The sequence below is a fragment of the Neopsephotus bourkii genome, unplaced genomic scaffold (assembly GCF_033783945.1).
Source record: "Neopsephotus bourkii isolate Nb327-2 ecotype Australia unplaced genomic scaffold, CSIRO-AGI_Nbou_v1 NB_904, whole genome shotgun sequence".
Classification (NCBI taxonomy): Eukaryota; Metazoa; Chordata; class Aves; order Psittaciformes; family Psittacidae; genus Neopsephotus; species Neopsephotus bourkii.
In genome coordinates this window covers 208,732-225,661 of record NW_026901398.1, presented here as the reverse complement: position 1 = coordinate 225,661, position 16,930 = coordinate 208,732, and the positions used below count along the sequence as shown (strand labels likewise).

At 55.2% G+C, this 16,930-nt stretch overlaps 1 protein-coding gene across 1 annotated transcript in view; it reads right to left on the bottom strand.

The window, feature by feature from the left end:
• Positions 1-15,017: 15,017 nt before the first annotated feature.
• Positions 15,018-16,930, bottom strand: part of PRUNE1 (prune exopolyphosphatase 1) — a 33,890-nt gene continuing 31,977 nt past the window's right edge. The window contains exon 9 of the mRNA XM_061357484.1: positions 15,018-15,028. The gene's annotated coding sequence lies outside the window, so the exon portion shown is untranslated. The remainder of the gene's footprint in view (positions 15,029-16,930) is intronic.

Below are 16,930 nucleotides of genomic sequence, written 5' to 3'. Positions count from 1 at the left end.
GAGCCAGGCTGAGAGAGCTGGGCTGGGGCAGCCTGGAGAAGAGAAGGCTCCTGAAGGGGAGACCTGAGAGCAGCTCCAGTGCCTAAAGGGGCTGCAGGGAACCTGGAGAGGGGCTTGGGACAAGGGATGCAGGGACAGGGCAAGGGGAATGGCTTGAACCTGCCCGAGGGGAGACTGAGCTGAGCTCTTAGGCAGAAGCTCTTCCCTGTGAGGGTGCTGAGGCGCTGGCACAGGGTGCCCAGAGAAGCTGTGGCTGCCCCATCCCTGGCAGTGCTCAAGGCCAGGTTGGACACAGGGGCTGGGAGCATCCTGCTCCAGTGGAAGGGGTCCCTGCCCATAGCAGGGGTTGGAGCTGGAAGAGCTTTAAGGTCCCTTCCCACTCAAACCAGTGTGATTCTGTGGTTGTGCAACCCACATGCTTGGGCCTGGCTCTGGTCCCTGGGCTTGAGTAATTCCATCCCTGCAGCAGCCCATGCACTGATCCTCATTCAGACTCACTGCTCAGTCACATTTGGGGTGAAAACTGTTCCAGTCCTTGTCTGCTGATCCCTAAAAACCACGGTCCAGCCCTTGCTCTCCCAGGAAACTCCTTTATCCGCTGTCATCCATCCATTGGATGATAACACCCCAGAGCTCTCTCTGCCAGCCCTAGAGGGGGAATTAACCCCTTTACCTTCAGGAGGTCTGAACCAGCACATTTCACACACCACCATAAACTCCTCCTCACGTGCCGCGGTGCTGAGCCTGCACCCCGGTCCCCTCCTGCACGTAGCTGTGTGAGAGGGATGTCTCCATTAGTCATCGGCTCCGTGGGAAGGGGCTGTGGGAGGAACAGCTTTCTGCTGGTCACATCGGAGCGCTGCTCCTTCATTTCAGCCTGGATGCGGGCCTAAAGGCGATGCTGCTCCTGCTGCGGCCTCATCCTGCTGCCCTCAGTGGTGCTGGGGGGGGGGCTCCAATGGGAGGGTGGGATGGAGCAGGGAAGCTGCAGAGGCTCCTGTGGGCAGGCAGATCTCAGTCACCTCCTCCTGTCCTAACAGGGATGCTGCAGAGGCAGAACTAAACCCCCTGGGAGCAGCGGGAGTGTGGAGCTGAGCCCCATTCCGTGGTCCCCAGTGGTGCTGGCTCTGACCTGGGAGCAGCAGAGAGCACAGGAGGGGGGAGTGAAGACAAACCCAGTGCTGTGCCTGGACCTGATGCTATTCATCACCCAACATGGGCTGTTGGGTGCCTGCAGCTCAGCCTGTGTTGGGTGCTCCAACACCCAATGATGCCCTATGCAGGTGATGATGGGAGGGCTGGTGATCTGCTGAGCTGGAACTAAAGCGATGCTCCAGTAAGGCTCCAGAGATACATGCTTCACTAAGGCTGAATGTAGCACTGTGGGAGGTGTCTCTGCCCATGGAACTCAATGTTAAGGTCCTTTCCAGCCCCAACCATTCCAGGATTCCATGAGTGGCAGTTGAGGGATGCAGGTTGAACGGATGAGGGATGATGCTGCTTAGAGACACAGTGACCAGGGGAGATGTGGAGGTCGCTGGAGCATCAGATAACCCTTATCTGCTTCAACTGCTCTATTTCTAAGAGCATCAAGGCCTTCCTGAGCTGTGGTACCAACCTCAGTGCCCCAGCAAAGTCCAGCTCTCCCAGGCTGGTAACTGGAGCGGGATGCAGTGGCTGGCAGCTGGGATTTGGACCGTGGTCCTGCAGTGATTCCCAATGCAGATTAACCCGCTGGGGTGAGCCTTGAATTCCAGATGAGCTTCTCCCACAGTCCCTTCACGTTCCACAGGGATCCGCTGTGGCTCGGGCTGGTGGCCAAGCTCCAAATGGCCATTTCTAATCTCCTCTGTGCTGACATTTATTAGCTCCTGGCTTGGGCACAGCGCGGAGCTGACTCCACATCCTGGCACCGCATCCTCCATGGATGCTCAAGCCGCTTCCCAAGCACTGGGACAGGTCCAGCGGAGCTCAGACCCTCCCCAAGCCCCCTTCCTGAGGTCCTCCCTGTGCTCTGAACGCTGGTTTCATGCAGTTCTGATGTAGAAGATGCTGCAAACGGTGCAGGAATTGCTCGTTCCGGGTGGTTTGACTCGTGCAAAGGCATCGCATCCGCCCCGATGAGCGCTGTGTTGGGTGTCGATGCGCACGGTGTCAAAACAAGGCGTTGGAATAGCTGCAAAGGAAACAGTGATCCGAAGGGAAATGTTCCTGGGAAAACTGGCAGGAAACCAGGGAATAAAGACCAATCCAAGAGGATTTTCTCCTTGGTAACTGGGAAACGTCAGGGCAGGACGGCGAAGCTTGGCTGTAGTCGCCTCTCCTGTTACTGGGCATGAGTTCTCACCTGAGCATGGGATGGATTGGTGGTTGGAATGGTTTAATCCATGCAATCCAGAAAGCATTAGCAGGCTATAGATCCAGCTTTGCATCCCTCAGCTGCTGGGAAAGAGACTTTGGGCACTGGGGGGATGCATCTTGGACATTTGGGCTGGAGAAGCTGCTTCTGGTTTGGGGTGGAAATGGGCTTTAAACACTATATGTCAGTCTGTGAAAGGCCTTATGAGGGGAGAAGTAACTTGATTTATTCCAGAGTAACACGCAGGCCCTGGATCAATACATCACTATCAAAGAGAGGCTTTTTATATAGATACATATACACTGACTCTAATATACTCAAATTGAACATCCAAGAGCCCAAAGAGGCGGCTGCAGCAGCAGGGATTGGAAAAGGGCTTTAAATGACATGAAAAGAGGAAGCCAGTTAGAAGGGAATTAAAGGGAACAGCTAAAGGGGCTGGAGCTGGGGCTGCCCATCCCTGCAGTGCTGGATGAGGCTTTTGATTCCATAGCATCCTGGAATGGGTTGGGTTGAAGGGGCCTTGAAGCTCCTCCAGTTCCAAGCTGGGACACCTTCCACTAGAGCAGGATGCTCCAAGCCCCGTTCAGCCTGGCCCTGAGCATCACTCACAGCATCCAGGTACTGTCCACATTGCCCATGTCTCTGGTATTCCTGTTGTGTTCCTGCCTCCATGTCCCTGGATGAGCCGTGCTCCATGGGTCAAGCAGCTCAGAGCAGGATTCTTCCTTATGGGATGGTTTTCCTGGCTCGCCATGGAGAGAAACGGGTTCCACCACTAAGAATGGAAGCTCCGAAGGGTTAAAACGTCCCAGGAGGAGAAGCAGCTTTGATTCATGTCTCCACATAAAACGTTTCTAATTATACTGGCTCTTATCTCGGGGCTGGAGCGGGTTCACAGCTCTGCTTTGTCCTTGATGTGCTCGGCACAACGGCTCCGTTCCGGACAGCGCTGGGATGAGGCTGGGAAGGAAAAGCAGCTTCCAGGCATCCTGCAGGAGGAGGAGCCCTCGTTGGGAACATCAGGAGCTGCACATGGGGTAAAAGCCAGCCCTGTATGAGCACAGCCTGGCACACGCAGCCATAGGGTGGACCAGGAGACTTCCTGCAGCCCTGAATTAGCCCATTCCATCGGGCTGGAAAGGACCTTCCAGCAGATCCCATGGAGATGCTGCTCCCAGTGCCCTCCCGAGCATCGTGAGGGAAGGGAAGGAAAAGGAAGGGAAGGAAAAGGAAAAGGAAAAGAAATAGGAAGGGAAGGGGAAGAGAAGGAAGAGAAAGGAAGGGAAGGAAAAGGAATAGGAATGGAAGGAAAAGGAAAAGGAAAAGAAATAGGAAGGGAAGGGGAAGAGAAGGAAGAGAAAGGAAGGGAAGGAAGGAAAAGGACTTCCCACACAGTGGGAAAGGGCAAAGCCTTTTCTGTCTGTGCCCCTCAGCTCCTCCGGTTCACCCCATCCCAAGCTGGGCACATCCCTTATGGAGCAGCTGGCTCTGGTCTCCCTGCCAGCATCCGCATGGAATGCTCCAGCCAGCTCCAGTGCCGGCTCCAGCAGATACCATCAGACCCTGCGCTCACTCTGCTCCTCCAAATGCAGCTCCCCAAGCGCTTGGATTGAATTGAATGTCATCTGCCATTCTGTGCCTGAGCATCATGGGACCCTCTTCAGCTCCTTCTTTCAGCCCTGCCTTTGGCTCTCCTCAATCATTCCCCTGCTTTCTCCCTGCAAAGCTGCCAGCTCTCTATTCACAGCCTCCTCTGCATCCCCGATGAATGCCCCCGTTGGCACGGACCCGGCCTGCAGCCCTCGTTGCTGGGCCCGATGCTCCTATAGACAACCATTATCCACAAACCTGTCCCTTCAGCTATGGAAAATCCCGTTTTCCTGCCATTCACTGGTGCAGGAACTCTTCCTGAGCACGGTGGTTTCGTTCAAGCTCTTCTGTGGTGTTGTTCAGAGCAGTTTGAGGCTGTTTGAACACCAATTTTGGTTCCTAAACCAGCCCAGGGCTGCTTCCACTCCCTGCCTCCTGCATCCCTCAAAGGATGCTTGAAGCATTAAAGCACAACCCCAGTAACAGCTTCCCTGCACTGTTGGGTGGCTGTGCTCAGCCTGGGCAGCACTGATGTGCTCCAAACCCTCCTTACCAACACATCAGTGTGAGTCCCTCAGCCCTGCATCCCTCTGCACAGGACCACAGCGACAGGAGGAACATCTCTGCTTCTGCACGAGCCCTTATCCAAGGCCTCCCTCCAGATTTCTTGTCAGCCCCCTTTATCCATTGGGAAAGATGCTGCAAGCAGCAGCTTGCAACAGTTTACACAGCAATGGGATAAAGCAGATTCCTGCTTTTGGGATGTGCCAGCATCTCTCATTCCGCCACGATCATCCTCCTGTGCCTTGGGATACTGAGTTAACTCCTAAGCCAGACTCCCAGCTTCCTTTGTCACTGGATAAAGCCTCTTGCACACCTCTGCTGATGGACTTCCATTAGCTGGGAACCTTCCCTCCTCCTCCTGCATCCCTCGCAGGACCTCTGGATGCATCCTCAGATGCTGCGCTGCTGCTCCGAGCGATGCTGAGGGCACAGCATCCCGTGTGCTAGCAGCTGAGTTACCCAGTGCCGGGCCCTGCTTCCTGCCTATTCCCTGGTTAGCTCTGGAATTGCCATAACGAGATTACTTGATCCAAAGCAAAGCTCCAGCAGCTTTCCCTGCACGGAGGCCTCTCTCCCAGGAGGAGTCAGCAGTGGATTTGCTGCTGGAGCTCGCGCTCGCTCTGCCTTTGCCTCCATCCTTCAAAGGGAAGCGCTGCGAGGAAGGCAGAGCTGCTGGTTTAATCAGGCTCTTTATCCCTTCCAAGTGAGCAGCTCACGAGGGATGAAGAGGGGAGCTCAGTGGGCTCCGCTTATCCCACAGCGTTGTGCTTCCAGAGGTGGCTTCTCCCTTCTCCCCAAGGCACATGGGGATGCTGGGGGTGAGGTCGGCGCGGTGCAGACAACCAGAGCAGGGCTGGGTGCACAGGATGCGGGTCAGGAGGAGCCTGGGGCTGTGAGAGCGTTTGGGAGAGGTCTGAATAGCAAGTGCTATGAAGGGACATGAGATGGGCAAGGAAGAGCTTTGCAAAGCCTCTGCTGGGATGGACTCCTGGGATGAGGAGCATCCTCAGAGGATGCTGCTGGGATGGACTCCTGGGGTGAGGAGCATCCTCAGAGGATGCTGCTGGGATGGACTCCTGGGGTGAGGAGCATCCTCAGAGGATGCTGCTGGGATGGACTCCTGGGATGAGGAGCATCCTCAGAGGATGCTGCTGGGATGGACTCCTGGGGTGAGGAGCATCCTCAGAGGATGCTGCTGCGATGGACAGTGATAAGGAAGGAGTTCTTCATTGGGAGGGTGGGATGCCCTGGCACAGGGTGCCCAAAGAAGTGGGGAGCAGTGTTCAAGGCCAGGTTGGACATGGGTGACGTGGTCCAGGGTGAGGTGTCCCTACCCATGGAAGGGGGTTGGAACTGGATGAGCTTAATGTCCTTTCCAACCCAACCCATTCCATGATCCTGAGCAAACCCTTTGGTGGGAGGCGATTTGGGTGCAGCTGGGTTTACCTGGGATTGGGGTGATGCAAAGGGACCAGTGTGACCAGCTGAGGTGTGGAACAGAGCCTGTGCCTTGTGCTGCTCTTTGAGCCACAGCCGCATCCCAGTGCATGGATGGTTTAACTCCTCCCCGTCCCCAGTTACTCCAGGCCAAGGAGGGAGGCTGCTGTGTTGCATTAGAGCAGATGGGCAGCGGCTGGGGACGCATCCAGACGAAAGCAGCCACATGGCAGGGAAGCATCACAGAACCATGGAATGGTTTGGGTTGGAAGGGACCTTAAAGCTCATCTGCTTCCATTTGCTTATGGCTGCTCAGTGTCCATGCAGCAGCAGCACCAGTGAACCCCGCTTATATTATGCTTTAATATAGGAGTTGCTGCACAGAGAAACTCAGATGCTGCTTGTCCCCAAAGCTGTGATGGGGCTGGGGCTGTAACGTCACTGTCCCTGTCTCTTTGGGGTTGATGCCATTTGCACTCTCCAGCCCATTAACACCGAGGTGCTGAGCAGATCCCTGTGACTAACTCGAAATGGGGACTTTATCCCTCCCTGCCCTCCAGCAAGAGGTAATGGACCCCGTGCCCAAAGCCTATGAGGGACCCATCTCGCATCTGCACAACGCTGGTGAGCTCCTGGAGCGTGTTTGGTGCTGAGGAGCCTCTCATTTATAAACCTCCTATTTCCAGAGCAATTCCCCAGCACAGACCTGGGCAGCCAACGCTGACAAATACCCTTCAAACCCTTCATATCCTCACTAAATCTGCTGCTCTCTCCGGCCCCTGCCTTGGGAAAGGGCTCTGTGTCAGAGAACACATCCAATGATGAGGGATGAGAGTCCCATGGCCTGATCCGGGGCTGTTTGCTGTTGGTACCAGGCTTTTTGCTGGAGGGATGAGCTAAAGGGCAGGAATTTACCTCTGCTCCTGATGCTTCCCCCTTCCTTTCCTAAGAAACCAGAACTGGGGCTCGTCTGGCTCAGTGATGGTCCCTCCATGCGGATCCTGTGGGATGCAGGGCTCTCACCTGGCAGCATTCCCGGTGCTTTGGTGCAGTATCCCAGGGCTTTGAGTATCTGCCCAGGCCATGGGGTAGCTGCAGGAGCTGGGAGCATCCATCTGGCACTGCTTCATGCTGTGTGAACCCACCAGGAGGTAACTGCAGCTCAGAACCCGCCTGGCCTGGGCATGGTGCTGGATGCTCCAGCATCAATCCAAGCCCTGCATGGTGATGGCCACGGATGGAGCAGCTCCATGGGTGGCTCCTGGGGCTCTCAGCAAGGGTTTCCCACCCAGAACCTGCAGGACAAGGGGTACCTGGAAGCAGGTTCTCTGTGATCCATCACTTGTGAAGCGCTTCAAAGCCACCCCTGGTGCAGCGCCAGTGACCCGGTGAGAGCCATCCCTATGGGGTGAGATGGAATTTGCTTGGCCAGACAGAGATGTCCAGGGATGGGAGAGGTCCTGGAGCACATAAATAATCAGCTCAGGGATGGAAGTTGTGCCATGGGACCTACTGGAGCCCTGTGCCCATTGGGAATGAGAGCTGGAGGCTCCAGGACATTCCAAATGGCACCAGATGTGTGGACAACTGAATCCATGTTCTGCCTTCACTTGAACCTCTCTCCAGCCCTTGCCAGCTTTCCTTGGATACCTTGATACCAACCTCCAAGCACTCTCTTAGGTACCCCAGGGTCTCCCACACACCCTGTGCTTGACCTCTTGGCGCTGTGGGGATGCCTGGGGTACCCCAATGCCCCCACAGCTGCTCCATGGGGCAACACCCACAGCAGAACCCAGCTGCATTGAAACCACAGCTCCTGCTCCCTTGGAGACATCCCCATTGGAGCTGAACCCCTCAATGGGCTCTCTCTGCCCAAATGCAATCCCTGGTTTGGGGGGTGAGGTGATGCTGGTGCTCGGTGCATCCGTAATGAGTGGGATTCAGGATCGTGTCCTGTATCCAAGCGCTATGCAGGATGCTCTGGGGACCCGCTGGTGGCACCCACATCACCCATCAGGGGAGCAGGTTATGGAGCAGCTATTCCCTGCCCAACTACAGGCCTGTCATTACCCACCTCTGATACTGGCATGGAATTCCCACTTTTCCCTCCAGCTCAGGGTTTACCTTTGGTCAGGCTCTTGGAGATCTCCAGGATTTCCTCTTGGGAATGGTGTTGCTGCCCATCCTGGAAGGTCCAAAGCTCCCCCTTGGCTTCATTCTTCCTTTCCTGGGAATCAGGGGGTGACCTCCTTACTCCAAGCAGTATTTGCAGGGAAATCTGGGACACTGGAGCAGTCCAAAGGGAATTTTGTGGGGTCTCTTGTGGGGGAGGACCCAGGTCTTTGGTCTTCCTGATCCTGGGAAGAGTGAGGAGCTCCCCAGCCCTCCACAGGACCAGAAGGTGGTGTCCATCCATGCGGATGGGGTGATGCTCCCTCCTTGGTTCCTCTTGTGCATCACCCATGCTTTGGCCAGGTCAGCTCCGTGGCTTCCCCTTGGGAAGCAAGAGGTGGGAATTGGGATCTCTTGGATCCGTGTTTTCTCCCTCCAAGCTTAGTAAACCCTTTGCTGGGAGTAATGAACAAGCCCAGGTCTGTGCCTGACCGCATCCCATGGGTGTCCTCTTCCCTATGGATCCGTGTGAGGGACCCTCTCCTCTCCTCTGCTTCCTTCCCAGGGAGCTCCACAGGGACCTGCTGCTGGAGACCCTCTGGAATGGGTTTAACCAGCTCCTTACCTCTCTGAAACCTCCTTAGACCCCTCTGAAACCTCTTTATGCCCCTCTCTGACCCCTTTAGACCCCTCTCAGACCCCTTTAGACCCCTCTGAAACCTCTTTAGACCCCTCTGAAAACTCTTTATGCCCCACTCAGACTCCTTTAGACCCCTCTGAAACCTCTTTAGACCCTTCTGAAACCTCTTTAAACCCCTATGAAACCTCTTTAGACCCCTCTGAAACCTCTTTATGCCCCTCTCAGACCCCTTTAGACCCCTCTCAGACCGCTTTAGACCCCTCTGAAACCTCTTAGACCCCTCTGAAACCTCTTAGACCCCTCTCAGATCTCTTTATGCCCCTCTCAGACCCCTTTAGACCCCTCTCAGACCCCTTTAGACCCCTCTGAAACCTCTTAGACCCCTCTGAAACCTCTTTATGCCCCTCTCAGCCCCCTTTAGACCCCTCTGAAGCCTCTTTAGACCCCTCTGAAGCCTCTTTAGACCCCTCTGAAACCTCTTTATGCCCCTCTCAGACCCCTTTAGACCCCCCTCAGACCCCTTTAGACCCCTCTGAAACCTCTTAGACCCCTCTCAGACCTCTTTATGCCCCTCTCAGACCCCTTTAGACCCCTCTCAGACCCCTTTAGAACCCTCTGAAACCTCTTAGACCCCTCTCAGATCTCTTTATGCCCCTCTCAGACCCCTTTAGCCCCCTGTCAGACCTCTGCTGCCCTCCCCACAGGAGGGTCACAGCGTTTAACCCCTGCTCAGAAGCCTCAGGCAGCAGCAGAGAGCAGGGAACCACAAACACTTCCTCCTTGGGCAAACAGGATAAACGTGCATTGAGCATCCAATGGCTCAGGAGAAGCCAATGGGTGTTCAACACCAGCTCCAGAGGCCCCAATGGGAAGGGAAGCACCGAGCATCGGGAACAGATGGGTTTGGAAGCTGGGAGAGAGCCTCCTCAGAGCAGTTCCAGCTGCCTGACTGTGGCTACAAGGGAAAAGGTGGTCAGGAAGCATCTCCATGCACCACATATGGGACTTTTGGATTGACAAATCCATATGGGCAAAGCCTCCCAGTGATGGCTCTGAAGGAAGCGCAGCGGTCCCAGATGAAGGGGATGAAGAGGGATGAGGATGAGCAGTTGGGGTCTGGGATGGGGGATGAAGAGTTGAGTGCTGTGAAGGTCCGTGTTGGAGCTGGTTCTGCTCCCAAGAGGAGATAACAGTGAGCAATGGGGCAGCTTTAGGACAACCACATCTCAAGGGTCTGCACCAGCTCCATGTCCTTGGGCAGCATCCAAAGCTGGATCCTGCAGGTTCTTCTTGCCATCCAGCACCATGGGGTGGGATCCATGGGGAGACAAGGAGCTGGGGGAGCTGAGCCCTGGCCATGTGGGTTACTCCAGGGAAGATGTGCCAGTGCCAATAGTCAGCAATCGCCGCAGAACTGGCTCTAAACACACTGATGCAGTGTCTCCTAGGGCCAAATGTGATGCACAGCCACCATGAGTGATGCTTGGGCTGCATCCCAATCCCCCCCCCCTGCATCCTGCCCTTTTCCCCCTGTGTTTAAAGGAATTCATTCCCAGGATCTTCAAGACGAAGGATTCCTTTTCTTCGTGATATTCCAAGAGGTTAAACTCGCTTTGAAGGGAGTTGTGGGTTTAATGCTTCAGAGACACGCTCCCTTTTGGGCTGGTTGGGATGGGCTCCCTCAGCAGTAGGAAGGGACATGAACGCTGACCAAAAAGCTGGAAGAAGCTTAAAAATAAGCCATGGATCAGCAAAATAGGCAAAATGTGAAGGGGAGGGGAATAAAAAAGGCAAGGAAGCAAGCAGAGGGTCCCGCTCGGTGACAGCTGAGTTTGCCAAGCAGCAATAAATAGCCAGGCAGAGCCGGAGTGTGAAGTGTGGAGGTGTCCTCCCGTGTGTAATTATAGAGGAACAAACACACTTTGTCATCCCCGTGGGAAGAGGAGGCCTCGGGAAGCGCCGGCATCCACCTTGCTGCGGGATGGAGCGTGCGGGGCTCTGCTCAGACCATTGTCATGCTATGGAAAACCAGCATTCCCAAGGGTCCTCGAAGGGAAGTGGAAGCCCTGAGGATGGGGATGGGGTAGTGAGAGGTGATGGGCACAAGGTGGACTTGAAATAGGAGCATCATTCCTCCAGATGCTGGTTCAACCCCATCTCAGAAGTGAGTCTATGCTCTCTGTGGATGTACCAGCACAGTATCCACCTTTATCCATCTTATTTTAGGGCTGTTTCCAAGCTATTTATTCCCTGCTCCGTGTTTCTGCTCTTAAACAGTCTCTGGGCTCGTGTCCTTCCTAAACTGCAGCCAGGTTTGGGGTTTCTTTCACTGATGCTGCCCATTTGTCAGGGTTCTGTTGGATGCTGACCCTGGCTTCTGAGCTGAGCCACCCACACATCCAATAAGTCTTTAAGCCTCATGAAGGCCTGAAGCACTGAGGAACTCCAGACCCCAGCCAGGATTCCTCTTGATGTATTTCCCCATCTTCAAGCTAAAACCATCTCTCAAGGAGCTCTTTACAGCAGCAGATGGGTCTGCACCGTCAGCAAAGCTTTACCTCATCCACAGGGATGGCACACGAGGAGATCCCTGTCCAGAGCATCTTCACTGCGATGCTGGGTGGATTTGGACACGCAAGGCTGGACCCCTGTGGGATGAAAGACATCAGCCACCTAATGCAAAACTGAGCCTTGTATCAGGAGGGATTTCACTCTCCTGCCCTTGTGCCATTCCCATCGCTCCATGAAGGATTTTCCCTTTCTGTCCACCTCAATGCAACGTTGCTGGGGGTGGAAAGTTGGTGTTTTCCTCAATGCCTCCTGCTGCTTCCTCATCTGAACCATTCCCAGTTGATGCTGTTGCTCCTTCAAGTAACCACAAGCTCCCTTTTGCATCCGTGTGGGTTCCCCTCCCATGGGCCCTTCCTCTTCACTGCTACCGGTTTATGAAGCTTTGCGCTGGGGATGGTTTTCCCCTTTCTTCCTTCCTTGTTTCTTTTCCCTTTTGGCCAGATCCAAACACAGCAAATCTTCAGCTTCTCTTTGCCTGGTTTTACCTTTTGGATGCTGCCAACGCAGCCCGAAAGCAACCGTGATTGACAGCATCCCTGCAAAGCCGCTGTCCCTCGCTGCCACCAAACACCAGGTTTGGATGGTTCCATGGACCACTTGTGCTCCGTTTCCTTTTCCTGATGGATTCAGTCTCTTCCTGCTGGATTCTGCCTGCCTCTGCTCTAGGAATCCCTGTTCTTCCTCCTTTAATTCTTATTCCAAGACGCTTTCCTCCTGCATCCTCAATGGATGTACCTACGCTCTTGAGATCCCCTTTCTCTCCTTGCCTGCCCTTCCCCAGCAAGCTGTACAGTTGGATATTAATATTCCAGTCAGAAGTTATCCCGACCAGCCTGTTATGCCAATTCAATCAGAATTTTGCTTTGTATGAGGAATTGAGCTCCTCCTGTTTGTTCTCTTCCTCGTGTTTGCATCCCCGGCTTTCTAAGACATTAAACACATTGTCCACTATTGTCCTTGTCCTCCTATGAACCACCAATGGCTCAAGAGGCAGCCTGGAATCAGGAGGGTTTCTGGCTTGTTGCAGAGCAGCACTTCTGGGGTGGATATGCTTGGAATTAATGGGATTCCATGCTTATGGCACAGCTCTGTGTATTTATGTTGGTGCCAATGTGTGCTTTGGATTGTACCCATTGTACCTATGGTACCCCATTGTGCAAGTGGTTCTGCCTCTCCTTAGCCTTAAAGCGAAGTCCTTGGGACCAGCACCTCTTCCTCTGCTGATGTGCACTGGGGTGATGGGAGCCCAGAGCTCAGGCTCGGGCATCTCTTGGGCAATGGGCTCTGCGGTGCTGCTTCAGCTTCTAGGCCAGATTCTGTAATGATTCCTGCTGGAAGCACCCAATAGAGCATTAACCCCCATGTGCCTGCTTGGAACTGTGCCTGCCCCATCCCTGGCACTGCTCAAGGCCAGGTTGGAGCAAGCTGCTCTGGTGGAAGATCATAGAATCATAGAATAGTTTGGGTTGGAAAGGGCCTTGAGATCATCCAGTTCCAACCCCCCTGCCATGGGCAGGGACACCTCGCTCTAAACCATGGCACCCAAGGCCTCGTCCAACCTGGCCTTGAACACTGCCAGGGATGGAGCATTCACAACCTCCCTGGGCACCCATTCCAGTGCCTCAGCACCCTCACAGGAAAGAATTTCCTCCTTAGATCCAATCTAAACTTCCCCTGTTTCAGTTTGAACCCATTACCCCTTGTCCTGTCACTACAGTCCCTAATGAAGAGTCCATCCCCAGCATCCCTATAGGCCCCCTTCAGACACTGGAAGCTGCTCTGAGGTCTCCACGCAGCTTCTCTTCTCCAGGCTGAACAGCCCCAACTTTCTCAGCCTGGCTCCATACAGGAGCTGCTCCAGCCCCTGAGCATCCTCGTGGCCTCCTCTGGACTTGTTCCAACAGCTCCATGGCCTTTTGATGTTGAGGACACCACAACTGCACACAGTGCTCCAGGTGAGGTCTCACCAGAGCAGAATAAAGATGTCCTGGGTTGGAAGTGGAGGAGCTTTAAGGTGCCTTCAACCCAACCCTTTCCATGATCCCTGCTTCCAACTCACTGAGCCACCGGTCCCCAGCACCCTGGATGCGTTCCCTGTCCCTGCAGGCACCTGCAGCAGCATTCCCAAGGCTCCCCAGGATGCGTAACTCCCACCCTGGGGGAAAGCTCTGCTGTCTTAGGTGCAGGGACTGTCAGTGGATGGGCACCATCATCACCTCCAGGTGGGTTTGGTTCAGGTCACGCTGGTCCTGGTTGAGCATGGGCAGGGTCTGTTGTGTGTTGGGCTCTCGTGTGGAGGTTGGAGAGAGTTGAACACTTGGATATGGGCTTGGTGATGCCATGAGCATGGGAGAACAGTCCTGGATACATGGAATTCACCAATACAAGAGGCATCCTGGCTGGAGAAGCCATGGGGATGGGCTGGGGAATTGATGCCAATGAGGTGATGGTGCCTGGTGCTCAGAGCAAGGCGTGTGCAGCAGGAGGAGCATGTGGACACCACAGGCTCCTTGGATGGGCTCCTCCATATGGAGACGGGCAGCTGATGGATTCACAGCGATGCTCTTGTCATGCACATGGCTTCAAGCCTTTGTGTCCTTGTGCTTGATGGGACCACAGTCTCCTGCTCAGCTCCGGGTCGGAACGTTGCCATCTCCCATCCGAGGGGACCGGTTTGGTCCAAGGGATGCTCCTGGTGCTGCTGGCTCGAGGGCAGCGGTTGTGGTGCTTTGGCTGGATCCCTGCAATGGGCTGAAGCCACGTGAGCTCCTCCCGGATTCCGGGAAGAGGACGGTGCCTTTGCAGCTGCTTGTTCCTGGGAACTGACAGTCCCAGGAATGCTGCCAAGTCTCCGGGTGATGGATGAGCCCCTCTCGGAGCCTGGAAACCTCCAGGCAAACAGAGCAGAGCTGCACTGTGGGGACAGGCGGTGAGGGGGGAATGGGTGGTGGAGAAAGTGCCCCTTCACGTGCATGGGAGGCCCTGGAGCTGTGCTGGGAAGAGAGCACCAGGAACTGGAGTTGCTGGGCTGAGATGGGAAGAACACGGGAGGAGTTAAGAGACAGTGAAGACGTGAGCTGCGGATGTGATGGGGACCAACATGCCTTAAGAATGGGAATCCAAACCAATCTGGAATGGGGAGAATGGGATGGTTCCCATCGCAGCTGGAGACTGGGGAACTCCTGGCCATGGACTGACATTAAACCACGGGACCTGGGAGCTACACATCATCCCCTCCAGCACTGCCTGTGGGTCACTGCTGCCAGCAAAGCCTCCTCAGCTGAAAGGCATCTTAAAGGGAAAAGCCAGATTCCCGCAGGGGCTGCGTGGATCATGGGCATCGTGCTGGGAATGAGTGGGAAACACGTGGTCAGATCCACATGGAGAGGCTGGGGTCTTGGCCAGGCTTGGCTGATGTCCCCTCTCTTGCTCTGCTCTGGGAAGCCAAAGCCTTACAGGAGCTGTGGGAGCAGCTGAACACCCTCATTTCCATCCTGCCTTGGTGATTCCTGCCTCCAGTGATGCTCTGCAGGGAGATGGGAGCCGTTTCCCCCTGGTTCTCATGGAGGAGACCGGGAGCATGAACCATCCCACTGGTCCCTATGGCTAGGACGATGCTCACAGCGCTCCAGGTCCATCCTGGTGAGCAGAAGAGCTTTCCAGCCCATGGGAATGGATGGAGGTGGTGGTGGAAGAGGACCTGCTCCGACCTCAATACTCATTCAAGCTCTGTGCTCCTCCTTGCTTGTGTGCTCCATCAGGGACATGATGCTCCCTGGTGGTACCCAGACTGCTCAGAGCCCACGGACCACGGTTTGGGAACCTCAGCCTTTGTGTCTCCAGTTCTTATTTCCATGTTTTCCTCTGTAACAAATAGTTCTGCAGCTAATTCCTGATGGGGCTATTTATAGCAGCCTGGCTCTCCCTCATAGGTCTGTTTGCTGCTCCCTCCCTGCCTGCTCCTTTGGTATAAATAGAGAGCCAGGGAGGTTTGAAAGCTGGAAGATGCAACAAGGAACACCCGGGAAGGGGTGAATCCTTCTCACCCAGCATCCTGATGCCCTCTGCCTTGTTACACCCTCCCCTATAGGCCCAGCCAAGCCTTTATGGGAGGAGGAGGGACCCTGGTGCTGTGCCAGACCTTACTGTGCCTTGCTCTGGGATGATGCTCAGCTGGGGCCAGAAGAGGAGGCAGTGAACCCAAGAGCTCCAGGGATGCACGTGAGCGCAGGGATGAGGCCGGCGTGGGATGCAGGATGCTCTTGTGTGGGTCGGGAAGGGAGGTGGGAGGATGAGCTGTGCGAGAGGGTGAAACACGCTGGGATGTGCTGGGGAGCTCAGCAGGGGCTGCAGCTGAGGATGGGGGCGGTGGTGGGTATTTGTGGCATCACTTTGCATGGCCCTGGCTACAGCAGCTTCTCCTCCTGGTGCCTCCGGTTGTGCACCCCCTTTGCCACCAAAGGGGAACCCCGAGCCCTGTGGCTCTGCGCTGGGTCTCTAAGGAGAGACAGGGCTTCATTCCCAAAGTTTTCCTGGGCTGTGGACAAGCAGAGGAAGCGCTGGGCCTGGCACGAGGGCAGCTGAGGACACCGGTTGCTTGCAGCCTGTGGGATGCACAAAGCAGCTGACCACGTTAATGGATGAAGAAGCGCATCAAGGACCATTAAAGCTGAAGATACCGGCTTGGGGCTGGGAAATCCCTGAGCCCCAGGTCGATAGGGAGGAGGAAGTGAGCCTGGGATGCTTCCCATCACCTTCCCTCACTGACTGTTGGTGGGAATGGGGACAGGCAGACCACAAGTGGTTGCTCTTAAGTTCTTTAAGTCAGTTATTAAGCTGTCCTGACCCCTCTCAGGTTAAATCCAGTAAGGAGTCTGGTTGGGAGAAGAGAATGTGTTATCCAGGACACATGGATCTGCCTTTCCCAATGGGGTTTCCAGGGAGTTTGCCTCTGTTCCCACTTCCCCAGCTTACCGACCCTATTTGCAAAGGGGCAACGTGTGGCTGGAATGATGCGCTGCTGTCAGGTATCCCAGCATCTTCCTCTTGATCGTGCTCAAACAGCTGGAATAGCAGATCTGCTTCATCCCTGAGGAAAAGGCTTGTTGCTGGTTATTCCCACAAATTAGGAGCTTATGATGCTCTATCAGTAATGATAATTAAGTGTTCTCATCTTGAATTGCAAACTTAGCTGCTCCACGGAGCTGCCTGTAGGAGAAGGAATTAGAGAGCATAGGGAAGGGCTCCGCTCATAAGATGCTGCAAGGGCTGGAGCAGCTCTGCTCTGGAGCATCCCTTTGGGAAGAGGGATGCTGCAGCAGGTACCTGCGGGCTCCCTGCATCCCTTCCCCCTGGCTCCCGGCTCCTCTCCCATTCCCCAGGGAGCTGCAGTGCTGCTGGATGTGGCAGGGCTGGTGCCTGGGCTTGTGCCAGCAGCAGCCTCACCCTGCTCAGCCCAGGAGCAGAGGCTCTGCGCCATCACCATAGGCAGGGCTGGGTCAGGATGTGCCTCCAAGGGGTGGTGCTGGGCTGGGCTGGGAGCTCTGCTGTTGCTGGGAAGGGCTGGGGTTTGTCCTGCAGGGATGAAGCATCGCATCCGTGTGTCCATCACAAGCTGCTCCGTGCAGCACCTGTGGTGGGGCAGCATCAGGGAG